General features: G+C 39.3%; 1 long non-coding RNA gene and 1 pseudogene across 1 annotated transcript in view; one reads left to right on the plus strand and one right to left on the minus strand.

Annotated features, from left to right (window-relative positions):
• LOC118145810 (uncharacterized) overlaps nucleotides 1-22,245 on the plus strand; it is a 165,278-nt gene that overhangs the window by 114,820 nt on the left and 28,213 nt on the right. The window lies entirely within an intron of this gene.
• Nucleotides 13,251-14,173, minus strand: LOC108590119 (olfactory receptor 5P1-like; annotated as a pseudogene).

Consider the following 22,245-nt stretch of genomic DNA (forward strand, 5'->3'; position numbering starts at 1 on the left):
TACCCATCCAACAATCAACAATTTCTATCAGTTCTCTCTCCTAAATCTTTCTCAAGGTTGTTCTCTTCTTATTTCGTATTTTTCTATCACTGAGATTCAAATCTTTGTCCTCTGTCTCCTAAAGTAGTGTAAATTGCCTCCTAACCAGGCAGCCTCAAAGATATGCTTCACTTTGTTGTCAGAATGATCTAAATATATCTAAACGTTTTACTTCCTTTCAAAGGCTTTCAATAGTTTCTAATTGCATAAAATATACTTTCACATCAAATGTAAGACATTTTGTGACTTGCAAACATCACCTATTTTCACTTCTTCTCACCCCATATTTAATGCTTCATAAATGTAGAATCACATACAATTTCCCAAACACCTGCTATTTTATTCCTATGTGCTATTGATAATGCAACTTCTAATACCTGGAACACCTTTCTACACCCCTACCTTGCTTAATCTAGTCATGTTGTAAGACCAAGTTTTAGAACTTTATTCTCCAGAAAGTGTTATTCTATACTCATGGCTGGGAAAATGTCTCTTTCTTTAGGCATACTGTTCCTCATTGCACTTGCCATGTTGTAAGTACCAAATTACTTCTAGACAAGTAAACATGTATGTGTTTTATTTTTTGGTATTGTTGCTGTTGTTTGTTTGCTTGTTGTCTTGTAAGTTGACAGAGCTAGCTGTGACTTCATTTTGGAAAATAATAAATAATAAATAAATAAAGTTAATTGATTTTTAATTGGAGGCATGGGCAAGAGGGACAGAATTCCCTCCAAGGGTGCGCTGAGGGTTACGGCTGGGCCTCAGATGGGTTTCCTGTTCCCTATTCTCACATGCACAGCTGCCTCCCTCACAAGCTCTGGAACAGCCATAAGAAGGGATAGGATGGTAGTGACTACAGAGGCAGTTCACTTGGGCAGGACATCAGAGGACTCAGACACCAGCTTCCCATCTCAGGTCTTGATCTCATCACAACCAGGATCCTGGAGGAGCTGATGTGGCTGAAGGAGCTGAAGCCCCCACCGGAGCCAAAGTTAGATTGGAAGGAGTCCAGGCCATGGCTGAGGCCAGAGCTTGTGAGCTCAGCTCATCTGAGTAGCCTCTGGTGGTCTTCTTGTGGATATTCATGTACCGCATTCCAGACTCCAGCCAGCTCTCCTTGCCCTCCAGCAGCATCCTGTAGGTGGTGATCTCGATGTCCAGGACCACCCAGACCTTCATCAGTTCCTGGTACCCTCACAGCTGTAGGGCACGTCCTTCCTGGCTCATTTCAGAGAGCCTCCAGCTCCACCAGCTTGGCACTGGCGTCCTTAACGACCATCTCCCCACACTGCAAGGTCTCCACGACAGCAGCCTCCAGGAAGTTCTCTGACCTCTGAGCCCCTCTGTCTCAGCCCACAGCTGGCTGATGTTCTAGTTTGTCTCGGAGATCTTCGAATGCCACAGATCATCCCGATGCTCCCCAGCCAGCGTCTGCAGCTCCTCACACTTGATCTGGTGCAAGCTCTCAGTCTCACTGAGCTGTGGCTGGCCATCTCTGCTACTAAGCGCGGACTTGGAGATGATGCTGTTGACATCCAGGGAGCTGATGTTGTCCATGTACAGGACCACAGATGTGTCTGAAGTCTTATGCTGCAGCTCAAAGATCTCCTCTTCACACAGCTGCCTGAGGAAGTTCATCTCTCCAGTCAAGCCCTTCCAGGTGAGACTCCAGCTCTACTTTGTTCATGTAAGCTTCATCCACATCTTTCTCGATGAGAAGAAATTCACTTTCCATCTCCATATACATGTTGATCTCATCCTTACATTTACTCGAAGTCCTCCACCAGCCCCTGTATGTTGCCAAGCTCCGCCTCCAGCTTCAGCTTCTAGCCCAGTGGGGTTCCCTTCCAGCTTAAGAGGCTCAGCAGGCTCTGGCTCACCATGACAGCTGTTGTGCCCCCACACCAATGGACCCATCATAGCCTCCACCCAAATCCAACCCAGAGCCCTGTCACCCTAGAAGGTGCTGCTGCTTCTGTCCACCCAAGAGAAGCTAGAGGAGCCAATGTGGGCTCTGGGTCCACTCCTGTAGGAGCTGCTGCTGAAAGTCCTGGACCCGAGGTGGACACTTTGTAGGACTTCTGGTTCACCCTGATGGACATGGTGGAGGCTGGAGTGAAGGCAGATGGGCTAAATCTGATGGAGATTGGAGAAGGAATGAAGATGCTGCTTCTAGGTGGGGACACATATGTTTTATACAACATACTAAGTATTTAGAGGTCAGATAATGGCTTTTCTTTAAAATCAGCACAATACCTGACACTAAATAAGTGCTCAGGAAATCACAATGTTGAACTGAACTGTCTCCATCAACATTGAGAAAAGAGTACCTTAGGTTCAGCATCTCTCTAATGTGCAAGATGCATGACTAAAGGATTGGAAGACCTTACCAAGGTCACAGGGATTTACAGTGTCTCTACAGTTCTGCTGTACAGAAGTGGGAAGGAGGATATACTCTCCACTACTCAAAGGGGAAACTCAGGCAGTTACGTTCTGCCTGTTCTCAAAACATCCACGCAGTTTTGAGTGCCCAGTATGCATCAAGCCTTTTGCATATACTATTAAACTTTCTCTACTTTTAATGATTTTTATTATAAGGTATTAAAACAAGAAAAACTCAAAGTGGAAAGTGCCTAAAACCCCATTATTTATTTATTTTCTGTGTTTTAGTTTTTCCTTGTTACCTTTTACTCCGTGTTCTGTATTTTCTATTTAAAAATTTGCCAGAATATTATCGATACCCTGTATTTTCACTTACCAAAATATTTTAAATACTTTTCATTTTGTTAAAAACATTTTCTATGTGTCTTAACCCTCACTTCTCTCTCTCCATTACACTGAGGTAAAAAGGACATTTGGATTCTAAGTCTTACTCCCAGAGATCATTGTTTCAATATTTGCTTTGAGTTGGTAGTTCCTGTATTCCAGAAAACCTCTCCTCATCCTTTCTAGTCATATGGTGATAATGTAAATGCTGATAAGTCATTCTCCAAGAAAAACATTTAGTTAATCTGATGTGCAACAACATTTTTGTTTTGTTGTTATCGTTGTTTTTTAATGGGTTCCCACTTCTTTATCAATTCAGACCTATGGAACTACAATTGTTGTTAACACATTAATTGCAATGCTTAGAATTAAAGGACACTGTTTTTAATCGCTACAAATGAATATTATATTGTGCCAAAGGAGACTATTTGTGTTTAACATGCATTAAAATATGGATAAACTTCCAGCTACATCATGTGGTCTTGGTGTTAAGATCTGGTCTCCTAAAAGACGGCAAACAATCCAGTTTTCAAATTTTCACCTTCATACAGTCTACACAACCTAAACCCTTTAGTGGTAGGGTTTGTTCAAAGAAATCAATGCAAAGTTCCAGATTAAGCTTGATTGTCCTGCCCAAATCTTCTAGCTCAGTAGCAATGTTGATGTCATCAGGCATAGACCCTGGCAACAGAGACCTTGAGTCTACATCTGCATGGAAAAACTATTGTATCTTTCAATACGGTTTTCTCAACTGTAACTTGTGGGAAATTTATTCCTGCATCATAGGATTGCTAAGAAAATGAAATAAAATAACATATTGGTTTTGAAATCAGACTTTCTGGATTCACATACTTACTGGTCCCACATTTAACTTCATGACTTTGGACATTCTACTTAATGTCTCTGTATCCACATGATTTATTTGAGAAATACAAATAGTGGTGTCACTTCATAGGGTTATTGTGCGGAATAAATGAATTAATATATGTAACATACTTAGAACAGGGCCTCACACGAAGTAAGTAAAAGTTGTTGTTTGTGAAATAAATTAAAGGAAAAATGCCTGGCATCCACAAGAGTTTAATAACAGGGATAATTATTACTATTATTATTACTGAGTTATAAGTGTCTCCAAATTGGTATACAAGCATTTAAAAGTGAAAGTCAGAGCAAATAAATGTAATTTTATTTTATTGTTTTCTTCTTTTCTAAATTTGTGTATTTTTTATGTATTCTTTTTTTCACTTTCTTTTTTTTTTGCATATTCGGTTTTGGGGTACATGTGAAGAACATGCAATATAGTTGCATAGGTACACACGTGGCAGTGTGATTTGCTGTCTTCCTCCCCTTCACCCATATCTGGCATTTCTCCCCATGCTATCCCTCCCCAGCTCCCCCCACCACTGTCCCTCCCCTATTCCCCCCAATAGACCCCAGTGTGTAGTGCTCCCCTCCCTGTGTCCATATGTTCTCATTGTTCATCACCCACCTATGAGTGAGAATATGCGGTATTTCATTTTCTGTTCTTGTGTCAGTTTGCTGAGAATGATGTTCTCCAGATTCATCCATGTCCCTACAAAGGACACGAACTCGTCGTTTTTGATTGCTGCATAATATCCCATGGTGTATATGTGCCACATTTTCCAAGTCCAGTCTATCATCGATGGGCATTTGGGTTGGTTCCAGGTCTTTGCTATTGTAAACAGTGCCACAATGAACATTCGTGTGCATGTGTCCTTATAGTGGAATGATTTATAGTCCTTTGGATATATACCCAGTAATGGGATTGCTGGGTCAAATGGAATTTCTATTTCTAGGGCCTTGAGGAATCGCCACACGGTCTGCCACAATGGTTGAACTAATTTACACTCCCACCAGCCGTGTAAAAGTGTTCCTATTTCCCACATCCTCTCAAGCATCTGTTGTCTCCAGATTTTTTAATGATCGCCATTCTAACTGGCGTGAGATGGTATCTCAATGTGGTTTTGATTTGCATTTCTCTGATGACCAGTGATGATGAGCATTTTTTCATATGTTTGTTTGCCTCATGTATGTCTTCTTTTGTAAAGTGTCTGTTCATATCCTTTGCCCATTTTTGAATGGGCTTCTTTGTTTTTTTCTGTAAATCTGTTTGAGTTCTTTGTAAATTCTGGATATCAGCCCTTTGTCAGATGGGTACAGTGCAAACATTTTTTCCCATTCTGTTGGTTGCCAATTCACTCTAGTGACCGTTTCTTTTGCCATGCAGAAGCTGTGGAGTTTGATTAGGTCCTATTTGTCTATTTTGGCTTTTGTTGCCAATGCTTTTGGTGTTTTGGTCATGAAGCCCTTGCCTACTTCTATGTCCTGAATGGTTTTTTCTAGGTTTTCTACTAGGGTTTTTATGGTGCCAGGTCTTATATTTAAGTCTTTAATCCATCTGGAGTTAATTTTAGTGTAAGGTGTCAGGAAGGGGTCCAGTTTCTGCTTTCTGCACATGGCTAGCCAGTTTTCCCAACACCATTTATTAAACAGGGTATCCTTTCCCCATTGCTTGTTTTTGTCAGGTTTATCCAAGACTGTATGGTTGTAGATATGTTGTGTTGCCTCCAATGCCTCTGTTTTGTTCCATTGGTCTATATCTCTGTTTTGGTACCAGTACCATGCTGTTTTGATTACTGTAGCCTTGTAGTATAGTTTTAAGTCTGGTAGTGTGATGCCTCCTGATGTGGTCTTTTTGCTTAGAATTAACTTGGCTACTGGAAGCATTCCCTTTGAAATCTGGCACTAGACAAGGATGCCCTCTTTCACCACTCCTATTCAATATAGTTCTGGAAGTTCTAGCCAGAGCAATCAGGCAAGAAAAAGAAATAAAGGGTATTCAAATAGGAAAGGTGGAAGCCAAATTGTCTCTATTTGCAGACGACATGATAGTATACCTAGAAGACCCCATTGCCTCTGCCCAAAAACTCCTGAAACTGATAAGCAACTTCAGCAAAGTCTCAGGATATAAAATCAATGTGCAAAAATCACAAGCATTCGTCTACACCAATAACAGACTTAGAGAAAGCCAAATCAAGAGCGAACTGCCATTCGCAGTTGCTACAAAAAGAATAAAATACCTTGGAATACAACTCACAAGGAATGTAAGAGACCTCTTCAAGGAGAACTACAAACCACTGCTCAACGAAATCAGAGAGGACATAATCAGATGGAGAAACATTCCATGTTCATGGTTAGGAAGAATTAATATCGTGAAAATGGCTATACTGCCCAAAGTAATTTACAGAATCAATGCTATCCCCATCAAGCTACCATCGACTTTCTTCACAGAACTGGAAAAAACCACCATGAACTTCATATGGAACCAAAAGAGAGCCCGCATAGCCTAGTCAATTCTAAGCAAAAAGAACACAGCGGGGGGCATCACACTACCGGATTTCAAACTATACTACAAGGCTACAGTAATCAAAACAGCATGGTACTGGTACCAAAACAGAGATATAGACCAATGGAACAAAACAGAGGCACCGGAGGCAACACAACATACATACAACTATACAATCTTTGATAAACCTGACAAAAACAAGCAATGGGGAAAGGATTCCATGTTTAACAAATGGTGTTGGGAAAACTGGCTAGCCATGTGCAGAAAGCAGAAACTGGACCCCTTCCTGACACCTTACAGTAAAATTAACTCCAGATGGATTAAAGACTTAAACATAAGACCTGGCACCATAAAAACCCTAGAAGGAAATCTAGGCAAAACTATCCAGGACATAGGAGTAGGCAAGGACTTCATGAACAAAACACCAAAAGCATTGGCAACAAAAGCCAAAATAGACAAATGGGACCTAATGAAACTTCACAGCTTCTGCACGGCAAAAGAAACAGTCAGTAGAGAGGATCGGCAACCAACAGAATGGGAAAAAATTTTCACAGTCTACCCATCTGACAAAGGGCTGATATTCAGAATTTACAAAGAACTCAAACAGATTTACAGGAAAAAAACAAACAAGCCCATTCAAAAGTGGGCAAAGGATATGAACAGATACTTTACGAAAGAAGACATATATGAGGCCAACAATCATATGAAAAAATGCTCATCGTCACTGGTCATCAGAGAGATGCAAATCAAAACCACATTGAGATACCATCTCACGCCAGTTAGAATGGCGATCATTAAAAAATCTGGAGACAACAGATGCTGGAGAGGATGTGGAGAAAAAGGAACACTTTTACACTGTTGGTGGGAGTGTAAATTAGTTCAACCATTGTGGAAGACAGTCTGGCGATTCCTCAAGGCCTTAGAAATAGAAATTCCATTTGACCCAGCAATCCCATTACTGGGTATATATCCAAAAGACTATAAATCGTTCTACTATAAGGACACATGTACACGAATGTTCATTGCAGCACTGTTTACAATAGCAAAGACCTGGAATCAACCCAAATGCCCATTGATAATAGACTGGATTGGAAAAATGTGGCACATATACACCATGGAATATTATGCAGCAATCAGAAATGATGAGTTTGTGTCGTTTGTAGGAACATGGATGAATCTGGAGAACATCATCCTCAGCAAACTGACACAAGAACAGAAAATGAAACACCGCATATTCTCACTCATAGGTGGGTGATGAAAAATGAGAACACATGGACACAGAAAGGGGAGTACTAAACACTGGGGTCTATTGGGGGGAAAAGGGGAGGGCCAGTGGGAGGGGGAGGTGGGGAGGGATAGCCTGGGGAGAAATGCCAAATGTGGGTGAAGGGGAGAAGAAAAGCAAAGCACACTGCCAAGTGTGTACCTACGCAACTGTCTTGCATGCTCTGCTCATGTACCCCAAAACCTAAAATCCAATAAAAGTTAAAAAAAAAAGAAGAATTAACTTGGCTATGCGGGCTGTCTTTTGGTTCCATATGAAGTTCATGGTGGTTTTTTCCAATTCTGTGAAGAAAGTCAATCATAGCTTAATGGGGATAGCGTTGAGTCTGTAAATTACTTTGGGCAATATGGCCATTTTCACAATATTGATTCTTTCTAACCATGAACATGGAATGTTTCTCCATCTGTTTGTGTCCTCTCTTATTTCATTGAGCAGTGGTTTGTAGTTTTCCTTGAAGAGGTCCCTTACGTTCCTTGTTAGTTGTATTCCTAGGTATTTTATTCTCTGTGTAGCAATTGTGAATGGCAGTTTCTTCTTGATTTGGCTCTCTTTAACTCTGTTATTGGGTATAGGAATGCTTGTGAGTTTTGCACATTGATTTTATATCCTGAGACTTTGCTGAAGTTGCTTATCAGTTTCAGGAGTATTTGGGCTGAGACAATGGGGTCTTCTAGATATACTATCATGTCACCTGCAAATAGAGACAATTTGGCTTCCACCTTTCCTATTTGAATACCCTTTATTTCTTTTTCTTGCCTGATTGCTCTGGCTAGAACTTCCAGTACTACATTGAATAGGAGTGGTGAGAGAGGGCATCCTTGTCTAGTGCCGGATTTCAAAGGGAATGCTTCCAGTTTTTGCCCATTCAGTATGATATTGGAAGTTGGTTTGTCATAAATAGCTTTCATTATTTTGTGATATAATCCATCAATACCGAGTTTATTGAGGGTTTTTAGCCTCAAGGGCTGTTGAATTTGGTCAAAGGCCTTCTCCGCGTCCATTGAGATAATCATGTGGTTTTTGTTTTTTGTTCTGTTTATGTGGTGAATTATGTTTATAGACTTGCGTATGTTGAACCAGCCTTTCATCTCCGGGATGAATCCTACTTGATCATGGTAGATAAGCTTTTTGATGTGCTGTTGCAATCAGCTTGCCAGTATTTTATTGAAGATTTTTGTGTTTATGCTCATCATGGATATTGGCCTGAAGTTTTCTTTTCTTATTGAGTCTCTGCCGGGTTTTGGTATCAGGATGATGTTGGTCTCATAAAATGATTTGGGAAGGATTCCCTCTTTTTGGATTATTTGGAATAGTTTCAGATGGAATGGTACCAGCTCCTCCTTGTGTGTCTGGTAGAATTCGGCTGTGAACCCATCTGGACCTGGGCTTTTTATGTGTGGTAGGCTCTTAATTGCTGCCTCAACTTCAGACCTTGTTATTGGTCTATTCATAGTTTTGACTTCCTCCTGGTTTAAGCTTGGGAGGACACAAGTGTCCAGGAATTTATCCATTTCTTCCAGGTTTACTAGTTTATGTGCATAGAGTTGTTTGTAATATCCTCTGATGATGGTTTGAATTTCGGTGGAATCTGTGGTGATTTCCCCTTTATCAGTTTTTATTGCATCTATTTGGTTATTCTCTCTTTTCTGTTTTATCAATCTGGCTAGTGGTCTATTTTGTTGATCTTTTCAAAAAACCAGCTCTTGGATTTATTGATTTTTTGAAGGGTTTTTCGTGTCTCTATCTCCTTCAGTACTGCTCTGATCTTAGTTATTTCTTGTCTTCTGCTAGGTTTTGAGTTTTTTTAATCTTACTCCTCCAGCTCTTTCAATTTTGATATTAGGTTGTCAATTTTGGATCTCTCCACTCTTCTCATGTGGTCACTTATAGCTATATATTTTCCTCTAGAGACTGCTTTAAATGTGTCCCAGAGATTCTAGTATGTTGCGTCTTCGTTCTTGTTGGTTTTGAAGAACATCTTTATTTCTGCCTTCATTTCATTGTTTATCCAGTCAACATTCAAGAGCCAGTTGTTCAGTTTCCATGAAGCTGTGCGGTTCTGAGTTAGTTTCTGAATTCTGAGTTCTAACTTGATTGCACTATGGTCTGAGAGACTGTTTGTTATGATTTCAGTTGTTTTGCCTTTGCTGAGGAGTGCTTTACTTCCAATTATGTGGTCAATTTTAGAATAGGTGTGATGTGGTGCTGAGAAGAATGCATATTGTGTGGATTTGGGGTGGAGAGTTCTGTAAATGTCTATCAGGTTTGCTTGCTCCAGGTCTGAGTTCAAGCCCTGGATATCCTTGTTAATTTTCTGTCTGTTTGATCTGTCTAATATTGACAGTGGAGTGTTAAAGTCTCCCACTATTTTTGTGTGGGAGTCTAAGTCTCTTTGTAAGTCATTAAGAACTTGCCTTATATATCTGGGTGCTCCTGTATTGGGTTCATATGTATTTAGGATCATTAGCTCTTATGTTGTATCGATCCTTTTACCATTATGTAATTTCCTTCTTTGTCTCTTTTGATCTTTGTTGCTTTAAAGTCTATTTTATCAGAGACGAGAATTGCTACTCCTGCTTTTTTTTTTTTTTTTTTTTTTTTCTCTCCATTTGCTTGGTAAATCTTCCTCCATCTTTTTATTTTGAGCCTTTGTGTATCCTTGCATGTGAGATGGGTTTTCTGGATACAGCACACTGATGGGTTTTGGCTTTTTATCCAATTTGCCAGTCTGTGTCTTTTGATTGGTGCATTTAGCCCATTTACATTTAGGGTTAATATTGTTATGTGTGAATTTGATACTGCCATTTTGATGCTCGCTGGCTGTTTTGCCCATTAGTTGATGCAGATTCTTCATTTTGTTGATGCTCTTTAGCATTTGATATGTTTTTTGAATGGCTGGTACTGGTTTTTGCTTTCTAAGTGTAGTGGCTCTTTCAGGAGCTCTTCTAAAGCAGGCCTGGTGGTGACAAAATCTCTGAGTACTTGCTTGTTTGCAAAGGATTTTATTTTTCCTTCACTTCTGAAGCTCAGTTTGGCTGGATATAAAATTCTGGGTTGAAAGTTCTTTTTTTTAAGGATGTTGAATATTGGCCCCCAGTCTCTTCTGGCTTGTAGGGTTTCTGCTGAGAGATCTGCTGCGAGTCTGATGGGCTTCCCTTTGTGGGTGACCCAACCTTTCTCTCTGGCTGCCCTTAGCATTTTCTCCTTTATTTCAACCCTGGTGAATCTGACGATTATGTGCATTGGGGTTGCTCTTCTTGCAGAATATCTTTTTGGTGTTCTCTGTATTTCCTGGACTTGAATATTGGCCTGGCTTGCTAGGTTGGGGAAATTTTCCTGGATAATATCCTGAAGAGTATTTTCCAGCTCAGATTCATTCTCTTCGTCCCATTCAGGTACATCTATCAAACGTAGATTAGGTCTCTTCACATAGTCCCACATTTCTTGGAGACTTTGTTCCTTCCTTTTTGTGCTTTTTTTCTCTAATCTTGCCTTCTCATTTTATTTTATTGAGTTGATCTTCGACTTCAGATATTCTTTCTTCTGCTTGGTTAATTCGGCTGTTGAGACTTGTGCATGCTTCGTGAAGTTCTCGTGTTGGGTTTTTCAGCTCCATCAATTCACTCATATTCCTCTCTAAGTTGTCCATTTTTGTTATCATTTCCTCACATCTTTTTTCAAAGTTCTTAGTTTCTTTGCATTGAGTTAGAAGGAAAACTAAGAAACAGAAATACTTCATCATCAACAATCTGGACATCCACTCAGAGACCCAATTGGAAAATCAGCAACTACTCAGACGACAGGTAGATAAATCCACGAAGATGGGAAGAAACCAGTACACAAAGGAGGAAAACACCCGAAACCAGAACACCTCGCCTCCTACAAGGGATCACAACCCCTCACCAGCAAGGGAACAAAGCTGGACGGAGAATGCGTGTGATGAAATGACAGAATCCGACTTCAGAATGTGGGTAATGAGAAACTTCTGTGAGCTAAAAGAACACGTTCTAACTCAATGCAAAGAAACTAAGTCCTGTTTATATGGGTGTGGTTAGAGCTGCCATGGTGATGGTGGCTGGCCTCTGTAACGTGTTCTTTTAGCTCACAGAAGTTTCTCATTACCCACATTCTGAAGTCTGATTCTGTCATTTCATCACACGCATTCTCCGTCCAGCTTTGTTCCCTTGCTGGTGAGGGGTTGTGGTCCCTTGTAGGAGGCGAGGTGTTCTGGTTTCGGGTGTTTTCCTCCTTTGTGTACTGGTTTCTTCCCATCTTCGTGGATTTATCCACCTGTCATCTGAGTAGTTTCTGATTTTCCAGTTGGGTCTCTGAGTGGATGTCCAGATTGTTGATGATGAAGTATTTCTGTTTCTTAGTTTTCTTTCTAACAGTCTGGCCCCTCTGCTGTAGGACTTCTGAGGTCCACTCCGGGCCCTGCTTGCCTGGGGTACACCTGTAGCAGCTGCAGAACTGTGAGGGTTGCTACCAGTTTCTTCTTCTGCTATCTTTGGCTCTGAATGATGCCCGCCAAATGTCAGTCTGATCAGTCCTTTGTGAGGTGACTCTTTGGATATATAGGGGTCAAGGAGCTGCTTGAGGAGACAGTCTGTACTTTATACTTGAGGAGACAGTCTGTACTTTATAGGAGCTCAAGTGCTGAGCTGTGAGCTTCGTTGTTCATTCAGGGCTGCTAGGCAGGTACATTTAAGTCTGCTGCAGCAGAACTCATAAAGCCCCTTTTTTTCCTCAGGTGCTCTCTCCTGGGGAGTTAGGGCTTTATTTATGAGTATCCGTTGTACTGTTCTACCCAGCAAGGAGGCAGTCTAATCACTGCCTGCCTGTAGTGTCTATGCTGAGCTGCCATGGGCTCTGCCCTGTTGCTGTGGGCTTCACTCTGTTGCTGTGGGCTCTGCCCTGCTGCCATGTGTAATTCCCTGTAGTCCTGTTTATATGGGTGTGATTAGAGCTGCCGTGGTGATGGTGGCCAGCCTCTGTTGTGGCAGACTCTCTCTGTTATGATGGGTTGCCTTGGCAATGGCAGGCTGCATCAGCAATGGCAGAGTACCTCCATAGGGGTCAAGTGCCTGAGTAATGGCAGACACCCCTCCCCGACCGAGCTGCACCATCCTGGGTTTAGCTGTGCTTGCCATGAAACTCTCAACCCCGAGCGTTTCCAATTGCTGTTTTGTTTGTTTTTGTGGGGGTGGGACCCACTGAGCCTGATCACCTGGCTTCCTGCCTCGAGCCCCTTTTTTTTTAAGTTGAACAGTTGACTCTCTCCCAGGTGTTCCAGTCACCAGCTGAAAGGTCACCGGGATCTGTGTTATTTCCCGTGCAGTGACCCACTGCACCAGCTGGAACAACGTTGCTGCCAAGGAATCTCCTGGCCTGGCTTTCTGTTTAAGTCCTATTTATTCAGATGAATGTGCTAGTCTGCCTTCCAAAATCTCCAATTGCCAATTTAACAGGGCAACCAAACCAGTGTATTTTGTACGGAGTGCCGCTGCGCTGCGGCCCCGGCCCAAACAGCCCCGCCGGCCCAAACAGCTGCATTGGCAGCCCTTGAGGCTACTACACCTGGGAATCTCCTGGTCTGTGGGCAATAAAGATCCATCTGGAAATGCAGCATCCACTCAACCTCTGCGCGTTCACTGGGAGCTGCGATCCTGAGTTGGTCCTACAGCGCCATCCTCCGTAATTTTATTTTAAGCAATCAGCTAAGCAGTATTTGATAGGTCCTAAGTGTGATAACGATAATGAAAACCTTATAGGTTGTCTGAAATATTCTTGATCCTAAGAATATATTCTGAGAGTTGCCTTTCTTCGTGCCTCCTTTACATCTCTGTTCCTCAGACTATAGATAAAGAAGTTCAATATAGGGATTACCACTGTGTAGGACAGAGATATCAATCTGTTCTGGCTAGTTGAGTAGCTGGACTTGGGCATCACATAAATGAAGGTAATCATTCCATAGTAGAGAGTAACCACTGTGATGTGGGAGGAGCAGGTGGAGAAGGTCTTGTAATGCCCCTCGGCAGAGCGCATCTTCAGCACGGTGATGAGGATGTAGATGTAGGAAATAGCTATGATGAATACTGTGACCACAATGATAGAGCCAGAAGAGATGGAAGGGATCATTTCAGGAATAGAGATATCTGAGCAGGAAAGTTTCAGCAAAGGAGAGATATCTCAGAAAAAATGATCTATTTGATTTGGTCCACAGAAAGACAAACTCAATAAACAACTAGAAAATGTTGAGGTATTCACCTATCCACCCAGGTAACAAGCCCCCACTAAGAGGATGCAGATTCTGCGGGACATGTGGGTTGAGTATTCCAGGGGTGAGCAGATGGCTGCATAGCGATCATAGGCCATGGTTGCCAGTAGGAAGCACTCGGCTGTCCCAAACATGACTACAGAACAGAGCTGGGTTTCACAGCTAGTGACAGGGAGGGCTGTTCCACACCTTAGGAATCCCATAAGCATTATAGTTGTGACTACTGTGGAAATCCCAATGTCCACAAAAGCCAAATGGCTGAGGAATAGGTACATGGGGGTGTGAAGCTTCTTATTAAAATGATTATGCTGATATTGCCTATTAAGGTGACAATGTTGATTCCTAGAAATATCACAAAGAAGATGTCATGAAGTGTAGGATCCTCAGTTAACCCCAAAATGATAAACTCTGTCACTGTGGTGTGGTTTCCAATGTCCATCTTCTCTGTGAATTGTTCCTGTTGAAAAAAAATGTGAATATTAATTTGTTACAGGATTCTATTTCACACATTCCCAGCTTTCACTGGCTATTCCTCAGACCCATTCACAGTGACTTCATCCTCTGCCTGATTTGTAAATATTGATGTCCTACAGGATTGTTTTTGTTTTATGTCTCTTCTGCATAAAAAGAAAATTGTTCAACTTCATTCTCTGGGAAATTAGTTCCATTCTTTTCTATATATAGTAAATAGATTAAAAGGCCTCTCGTACCTATACTTCTAGACAGATCTCTCAAAGGATGTCTAGACTACAATTTCAATGATCTAGTAGGAGTCTTCAGCTGGAAATTCCACAGGTACCTCAAACATAGCCTTCCCCATACCAAATTCATTCATTCTTTTCTTTGGCATTCTTTTCTTTCCTTCCATATTTTGTATCTGGATAGTGACACCACCATCCACCTAGTCTCTTGTGTCTGCAACACAAGAGACTAACTAGGCTTTTCCTCTTGTTGTATCACAACTAATAAAATCTTATTGAGCCTATCTACAAGTTAACTCTCAATTTTATCTCTTCATCTCCATTTTACTATTCTCAGCATCCCTACTTTAGTCAAGGACCTAGTCATTTTTCCTTTCTATTTTATTAACCTATTTACTTCACTGCCTTCATTCTTGTTCACAACACATTTGTTTAAGTGATTTCTTGGTAAATAGAAAGCAGATGATTCCAAAGAGATTTATTTCAGTCTTTCAGTACTCTCTCAAGTCTTCACAATGAAACCTAACTTGTTGGCACAGCATACAGTATCCTTTGTGTTCCAACGTATGACTTTCTGCTTGTCTTTCAGGATGTTTCCATTCACTACTCATGCTGACTCAAACTTCTTGAACTATTTAGAGTCTTCTTAATGTACTCTAATTTCTTTGGCCTTTGCTCTGCTTTTTCTCCTGCAGAGACAGCTATTACCTCACACTGTCATTACCCTGGGTGAGTTCTACACATCTTCCAAGATTAATCTCTCTCCAAAGCCTTCTCTGACTCCCAGGGGTGGATCAGGTAAAATATAAACTTCATTTGTATTATAGACATCACGTCTAGATTACCTTCATTTATACTGTGTTGTGATTTTTGTTGTTACTTGTTTTTTTACTGTTCATTCTCCTCAATGAATACACCTTATCTTCCATAACTGCATCCTATCCCTGTATTACAAATATTGACTTCTTGTACATAAAGGGCTGAAAAAAACTTGCCCAGTAAATGAATGCATGATTACAGTAATAAATAAGATCTGTGAAACAGGAGATGAATAAAGGTTAGGTTCTCTGTCCAGAGAAAGCAGGCCTCATAGAGAAGGAAGAAAAGGAACATATTAGTTTATGGAAAGCACTGTAATAATAGTATAAGTAAAGAAAGGGCTTATTTTATTTCTAAACAAAAATTATATAAGCAGGCTGGGGAAACACTTGAAAATTCAAAAGAAACATTTTTCTCAAATCTGGCTACCATCACACACATCAACTATTGGAAATTTAGCACAGGTGTTTCCAGGAATTTATTTCCTATGGAGATTATTTTTATATGCTTTGTATCATGTTATAGATAAATTTATGTTTAAGTTTTATTTTTAATTGATAAGTAATTGCATATATTGTGGAATACAGTGTGAGGTTTCAATGGAACGATCATAGTGCAGATAATGTGAGCAAGGCCAGAAACTTACCAATTGGCTATTTTGCCTGCTCCTAGGAATGAAAGCCAAACACGCTACAGTAAGAAAAGCCTGAAGTCCATGGTGGGCTCTCTAATAGGGCTAATGGAAGAAAATATGGTGGTAATGTTCAAGTAATGGATATACCCACGAGGGTCCCTACTGAACACCTGTGCTTATGCCAATAGCTGTTGTTATTGGGCTGTGACTACAGCAACTGTCATCAACCAATCTGATTGTTAAGTATATGGATAGCTCCCTCTATCAAATGATAATGGTAAGCTTTAGAATATTCTTCCTTTCTCCTGACAGAACTGGAGTGACCAGTTCAAAAGCACCGATAATGCAACTCTGATTCACTGGTGATTGTCTCCACCTGGAGGCCCAACTGCCAACATATTGGAGACCTAAAAATTTGTGCCCTTATAGACACTATCTGTTCCACCTATATCCCAGATTAAGTGAATAATGTCACAGATGTTTTAAATTACTTGTCAATCCAGATTCATGATATAACCAAATTAGGCTTCTTGGACTTATTCTCAAATTAGTTACACATTCTACCTACACATTGGAGTATGTTTTGCTAGTAGGCATTATAATTGTAGTTTCATTTGTATTATAGACATCACGTCTAGATTACCTTCATTTATACTGTGTTGTGATTTTTGTTGTTACTTGTTTTTTTTACTGTTCATTCTCTGGTTTTTTGCTGTTGTGTATATGGTGTGTGCTTTTTATGCTGTTGTGGATATAGCCTGTATGCAAAAGCCATAGCTATGTATTATAAATTTGCATGTTTCTTTCCCTCTTACCCTACTCGGGGACTTTTGTGCAAGATTCCAGAAAGAATTTAAGAGCTGAGGACAGGGTAGACTATAACGTGACAGGTCCCCAAGCAAGTTACTTAAAGGTGTACATTCACCGCCTAAACCCTGAAGAAACTAAACACCCTGGAGCATAGCTGGGAACACACCAGGAAAACAGTCTCCTCATCACACACACACACACACACACACACACACACACACACACACACTAGGGAATGAGCCACAAAATTATCTTAAAAGCAGCTTAGAGATGGGTGGGAGGGTGAATCTCCAGAGGTGTCCTGCTGCCATTATACAGTTACCTCACAACACACAAAACAATTAACTCAAGATAAATACAGAGATAAATGCAATAGCTAAAACTACAAATTGTTTGAAAGAAAACACAAAATAATGTCTCTGTGGTCTTGGGTATTTTAGCAAAGTTTTTAAGCTACAATACCCAAAGCAAAATACATAAATGAAAAATCAAAAATTGGACTTCTCAAACTTTAAAACTTTTGCTTTTCAAAAACCCCACCAAAAAAATGAAGTCAAGCCAGACTTGTAGAAAATTTTTGAAAACAGCACATTAGATAAAAAGATGTATATATGAAACATAGAAAGGTTCTTACAATTCAGGAGCGAGAAGAAGAATAACCTAATTTTAAAATGTGCAAATATTTGAATAGCCATTTCACCAAAGAAGATACATGAATGACCATGTTCAAGTAACCCACAGGAAGGCAGGGGAAAAAAAAGAAAAAAAGAAACATATGAGAGAACATATAGAAAACAAAAAATAAAATGGGAAACAAGCCATAATATATCAGTAATTACTTTAAATTCAAATGTTTCAACATCATTAGACATTAGGCATTTACAAATTAAAATAAGAATTTTACAAATTAATTTTAAGACTAAAGTTAATTTTTACAAATTAATTTGTAATTTTAAAATTAATTTTTGAAAACAATAAAACAGCAAACAGGCCACAATATATCAGTAATTACTATAAATACAAGTGTTTCTACATCATTAGGTAGACATTTATAAATTAAAATTAAAATCTTGCAAATTAATTTATAAAATTTATAAATTAAGACTATGATGAGATATGTGTTCTAACACATTTACATTAAACGGTTACATTAAAAAAAATATTGGCAAGACCAAATGCTGGCAAGGAGATGATGCACCTATAGTTTTATACATTGCAGATGGGAATGAAAATTGGCATACTTACTTTGGAAAACAATTTTGTACTTTCTCATTAAGTTAAAAATACATTTACTATATGATCCATCAACACTACTCCAAGGTATTTATTCTAGCAAATAAAAACTATGTTCACACATATACCTGCACAGGAATGTTTACAGCATCTCTATTCATAATTGTCAAATGCTGGAAACAACCCAAATATTATTCAAGTGAATGGATAAACAAACCATAATGCATTAACACATTGGAATACTACTAAGCAAAAAAGGGAATGAACACACATATGGATGAATTTTCAAGTCATTGTGCTGAATAAAAGAAGCTAGTCTCCAAAGGTTACCTACTGCATGATTGAATGAATATGACACTCTCCAAAAGACAATAATATACAGGTAGAGAACAAATTAGTGTTTACCCAGGGTCTGGAGTGGACAGAGGTAAGGCTAGAAAGGGGTAGTACAAGGGAGTCTTTTGAAGTGATGCAGCTGTTCTGTGTCCTAATTTTGATGGTGGTTACACAAATCTATACCTGTGTTAAAATTTGTGGAGCTGTTCACTAAAAAAGTTCATTTAGGGACCAATCCAAGATGGTCAATCGCTAACATCTCAGGACTGCAGCTCTCAGGGAAGGCGCGGAGAACTAGAAGACACCACACTTTCAGACAAATTCTGGTCATTCATGGAGCAGAAGATCCCCAGTGGAGGAATCACACGGGTCACTAGCACGACTTTCGTGGCCGGCACAGCAGCTCTCGGAGCAGAGTAAACAGGTTCGGAGGACCCACAAGGCCCCCAGCACAACACCAGAGCCCGGCACAGTGGCTGTGATGGCACCTCAGCGCGGCAGCACTCGGCGCAGAGTAAATGGGACGGGCTCCCCTTCTGACCGAGGTTTGGAGCCCTGGGAAGACAGAGTCGCCCACTACGGACACAAGAAGGAAGCCAGACAGGAGAATCCTGGGCAGAAAAGCACCATCAGTTTTAACGCTGCTTCTCTGGCCCTGGGAACTAACAACCTGGACGCCCACTCAAGAGACCTAATCTGAAAGTTGGTAAATTCAAAGACGACAGGAGGATAAATTTACAATGACGGGAAGAAACCAGTGTAAAAAAGCTGAGAATACTCAAAGTCAGAACGCCTCTCCCTCTAAAGATGATCACAGTTCCACATCAACAATGGAACAAGGCTTGATGGAGAACGAGCGCATCCCAATGCTAGAATATCGCTTCAGGGAATGGATAATAACAAACTTCAGTGAGTTAAAAGAACATGTTGTAGCCCAACGTAAAGAAACTAGGAACTTTGAAAAAAAGTTTGATGAAATCCTATTGAGAATAGACAACTTAGAGAGGAGTATGAGTGAAATAATGGAACTGAAGAATCCAATACAGGAACTCTGAGAAGTTTGCACAGGTTTAAACACTCGAATTGTTCAAGCAGAAGAAGGGATATCAGAGGTCAAAGTCCAACTTAATGAAATAAAACAAGAAGACAAGATTAGAGAAAAAAGGATAAAAGGGAATGAGCAAAGTCTCCAAGAAATGTGGGACTATGTGAAAAGACCAAATTTACGTTTGATAGGTGTACCTGAATGTGATGGAGAGAATGAATCCAAGATGGAAAATACCCTTCAGGAAATTATTCAGGAAAATTTTCCTAAACTAGCAAAGCAGGTCAATATTCAACCCCAGGTAATACAGAGAACACCACAAAGATATTCCTCAAGAAGAGCAACCCCAAGGCACATAATCGTTAGATTCACTAGGGCTGAAGCAAAGGAGAAAATACTAAGGGCAGCCAGAGAGAAAGGTCAGGTTACCCACAAAGGCAAGCCAATCAGACTTACAGAAGATCTCTCAGCAGAAACTCTACAAGCCAGAAGAGAGTGGGGGCCAATATTCAACATCCTCAAAGAACAGAACCTTCAGCCCAGAATTTCATATCCAGCCAAACTAAGCTTCACAACTGAAGGAAAAATAAAATCTTTTATGAACAAGTAAGAACTCAGAGATTTTATTACCACCAGGTCTGCTTTACAAGAGCTTCTGAAAGAAGCATTACACACAGAAAGAAACAACCAGTATTAGCCTTTCTAAAAATATACCAAAAAGTAAAGAACACCAACATAAAGAAGAATTTACACCAACGAATGGATAAAACAGCCAGTCAACATCAAATGGCAGTAACCCTAAATTTAAATTGACTAAATCCTCCAATCAAAAGACACAGCCAAAACCCAACGGCATGTTACATCCAGACCTGTTTCACATGCAAGGATACAAAAAGACTCAAAACAAAGGGATGGAGAAAGATTTACCAACCAAATGGAGAGAAAAAATAAATAAATAAATAAATAAAAAGCAGGAGTTGCAATTCCCATATCGGATAAAATAGATTTTAAAGCAACAAAGATATAGTGGTAAAAGGATCAATGCAACAACAAGAGCTAACGATCCTAACACCCAGATACATAGAGACTTAGACTCAATGAGACAGAAAATTAATAAGGATATCAGGGTCTTGAACTCAGATCTGGAACAAGTAAACTTAATAAATATTTATAGAGCTCTCCACTTCAAATACACAAAATAAACATTCTAGTCAATACCACGTCACACGTACTCATAGGTTTAAATGAAACATGCCATTATTAATACCCATTTTTTTTAAGAATAAAGCAATATTTCCACTCACTCTCCCTCTTTCTCTTCCTCTTTCTTCCTCTCCTTTACTCATTTTTTTCTTCTTTCCTTCACTCAAAAAAAAAAAAAATCAACTTGTAAACCTCTAGATCCAGGTCGGCAATGTCTCTCTCATTGCTTGAATTCCTTCCTTCCCTTCCCTCCCTCCTTCCCTCCCTCCCCCCTTCATTCCTTCCTTCATCCCTCCCTTCCTCAAAAAAAAAAAGTTCATTTATACTGTATTTTAATTTAAAAATAAAATAAACAAGGGGGAAAATGATCTAGTAACCCTATAAATTGGATCAAGCATAACATGGAGAACATGTCAAAATATGATACATTTAAAAATATTCCCATTACTAGGTATTTTTCTTAAGGCAATAAGTAAAAAGAAGTATATCCTGTGCTCCAAGGTAAGTGAATCCCTATGATTTACAATAATGAAAATACTAAACCAACGTGCTCCCTCTTGATCATTGTTTTGCTGTATTCTTGCCCATGTTTTCATTAAGGAGCTTACTGCCTACTTCAGATGTTTTGCTGTTGTGTTGTGGCAAAGGCAAAGCTTCTGTGTTTGAAGGTAATCATAACAAAGCAGAATTAATAATAAATAATATGAAAAGACACAGAGAAATTTCTGTAGTCCAATGCAATATACTAAAGAATAGGTGAAAATCAGGGAAAAAGCATATTTATCAGAATAAGAAAATAGAAGCATGGAAATAATTTATATTAAACCATATAACATTTGATAGAGTCAATGTCTTTTCTTGCCACTAACTTCAGCTAAAAAACAATTGCTTTAGGTTAATTCTATAGATTTACAAATTCTTTTTGCATATGTTTTATTTTAGTGTTTTGCATATTTAACAACTAAAGTGAGAATCACCTACAAATCCTTATCTTTAATAATGCCTCACAATAAATTTTGATTTATTTTGACTTTGAGGCATACATAAGTAGTATTTATATATTTGTAATCGTGTATATATATAATACATATTCCATTTTGTAATTTACATTGCTACTTAGTATTATCAACAAAATATTTCCAATTTTCCTAGTAATCCTTATAACTGAAATACTGATGGAATCTATGTCAGACTTTTTAGCATGATATACATGGAGCTTCATAGTCTATTGTCAATTACTTTTCTAAATGTATCTCCCTATTACGTATCCTTCTTTGCAACTTTTGTAGTTTTCAAGAGTCATATTAACATGACATTGAGATTTTCTGCTCAATATAATTGGCTATACATAGAAACACAATTTTCTTCTAACAATATTGTTGCTATTCTTAAGGTTTTAAACATTTACCTAAATAATAAATATTAGTATCAATGTCTTAATTTTCTAACAATTATAATTTATTTTTACTTTGGAACAAGAATTAATTTTCTCTGATAGTGGAACTGAGTTCTTGGACTATGTGAATTCTGAGGGATAATAAACCAATAGTTGGGAACCTGTAGCACATTAAAGAATGTGTTCCATCTTGTCTTTAACTGATCTTCATTAATTGTGCCTCAATTACTCTAGTGTCAGGCCTTTTTGCCTTTGTTGTTGGTTCTGCTATTAAAATCTGTTTCTTAAACCTCTCAGTTAGTCCCTGGGGTTTAATTGTGCAAACCATCCAATA

The sequence above is a fragment of the Callithrix jacchus genome, chromosome 10 (genome assembly GCF_049354715.1).
Source record: "Callithrix jacchus isolate 240 chromosome 10, calJac240_pri, whole genome shotgun sequence".
In the NCBI taxonomy this organism is placed as follows: domain Eukaryota; kingdom Metazoa; phylum Chordata; class Mammalia; order Primates; family Cebidae; genus Callithrix; species Callithrix jacchus.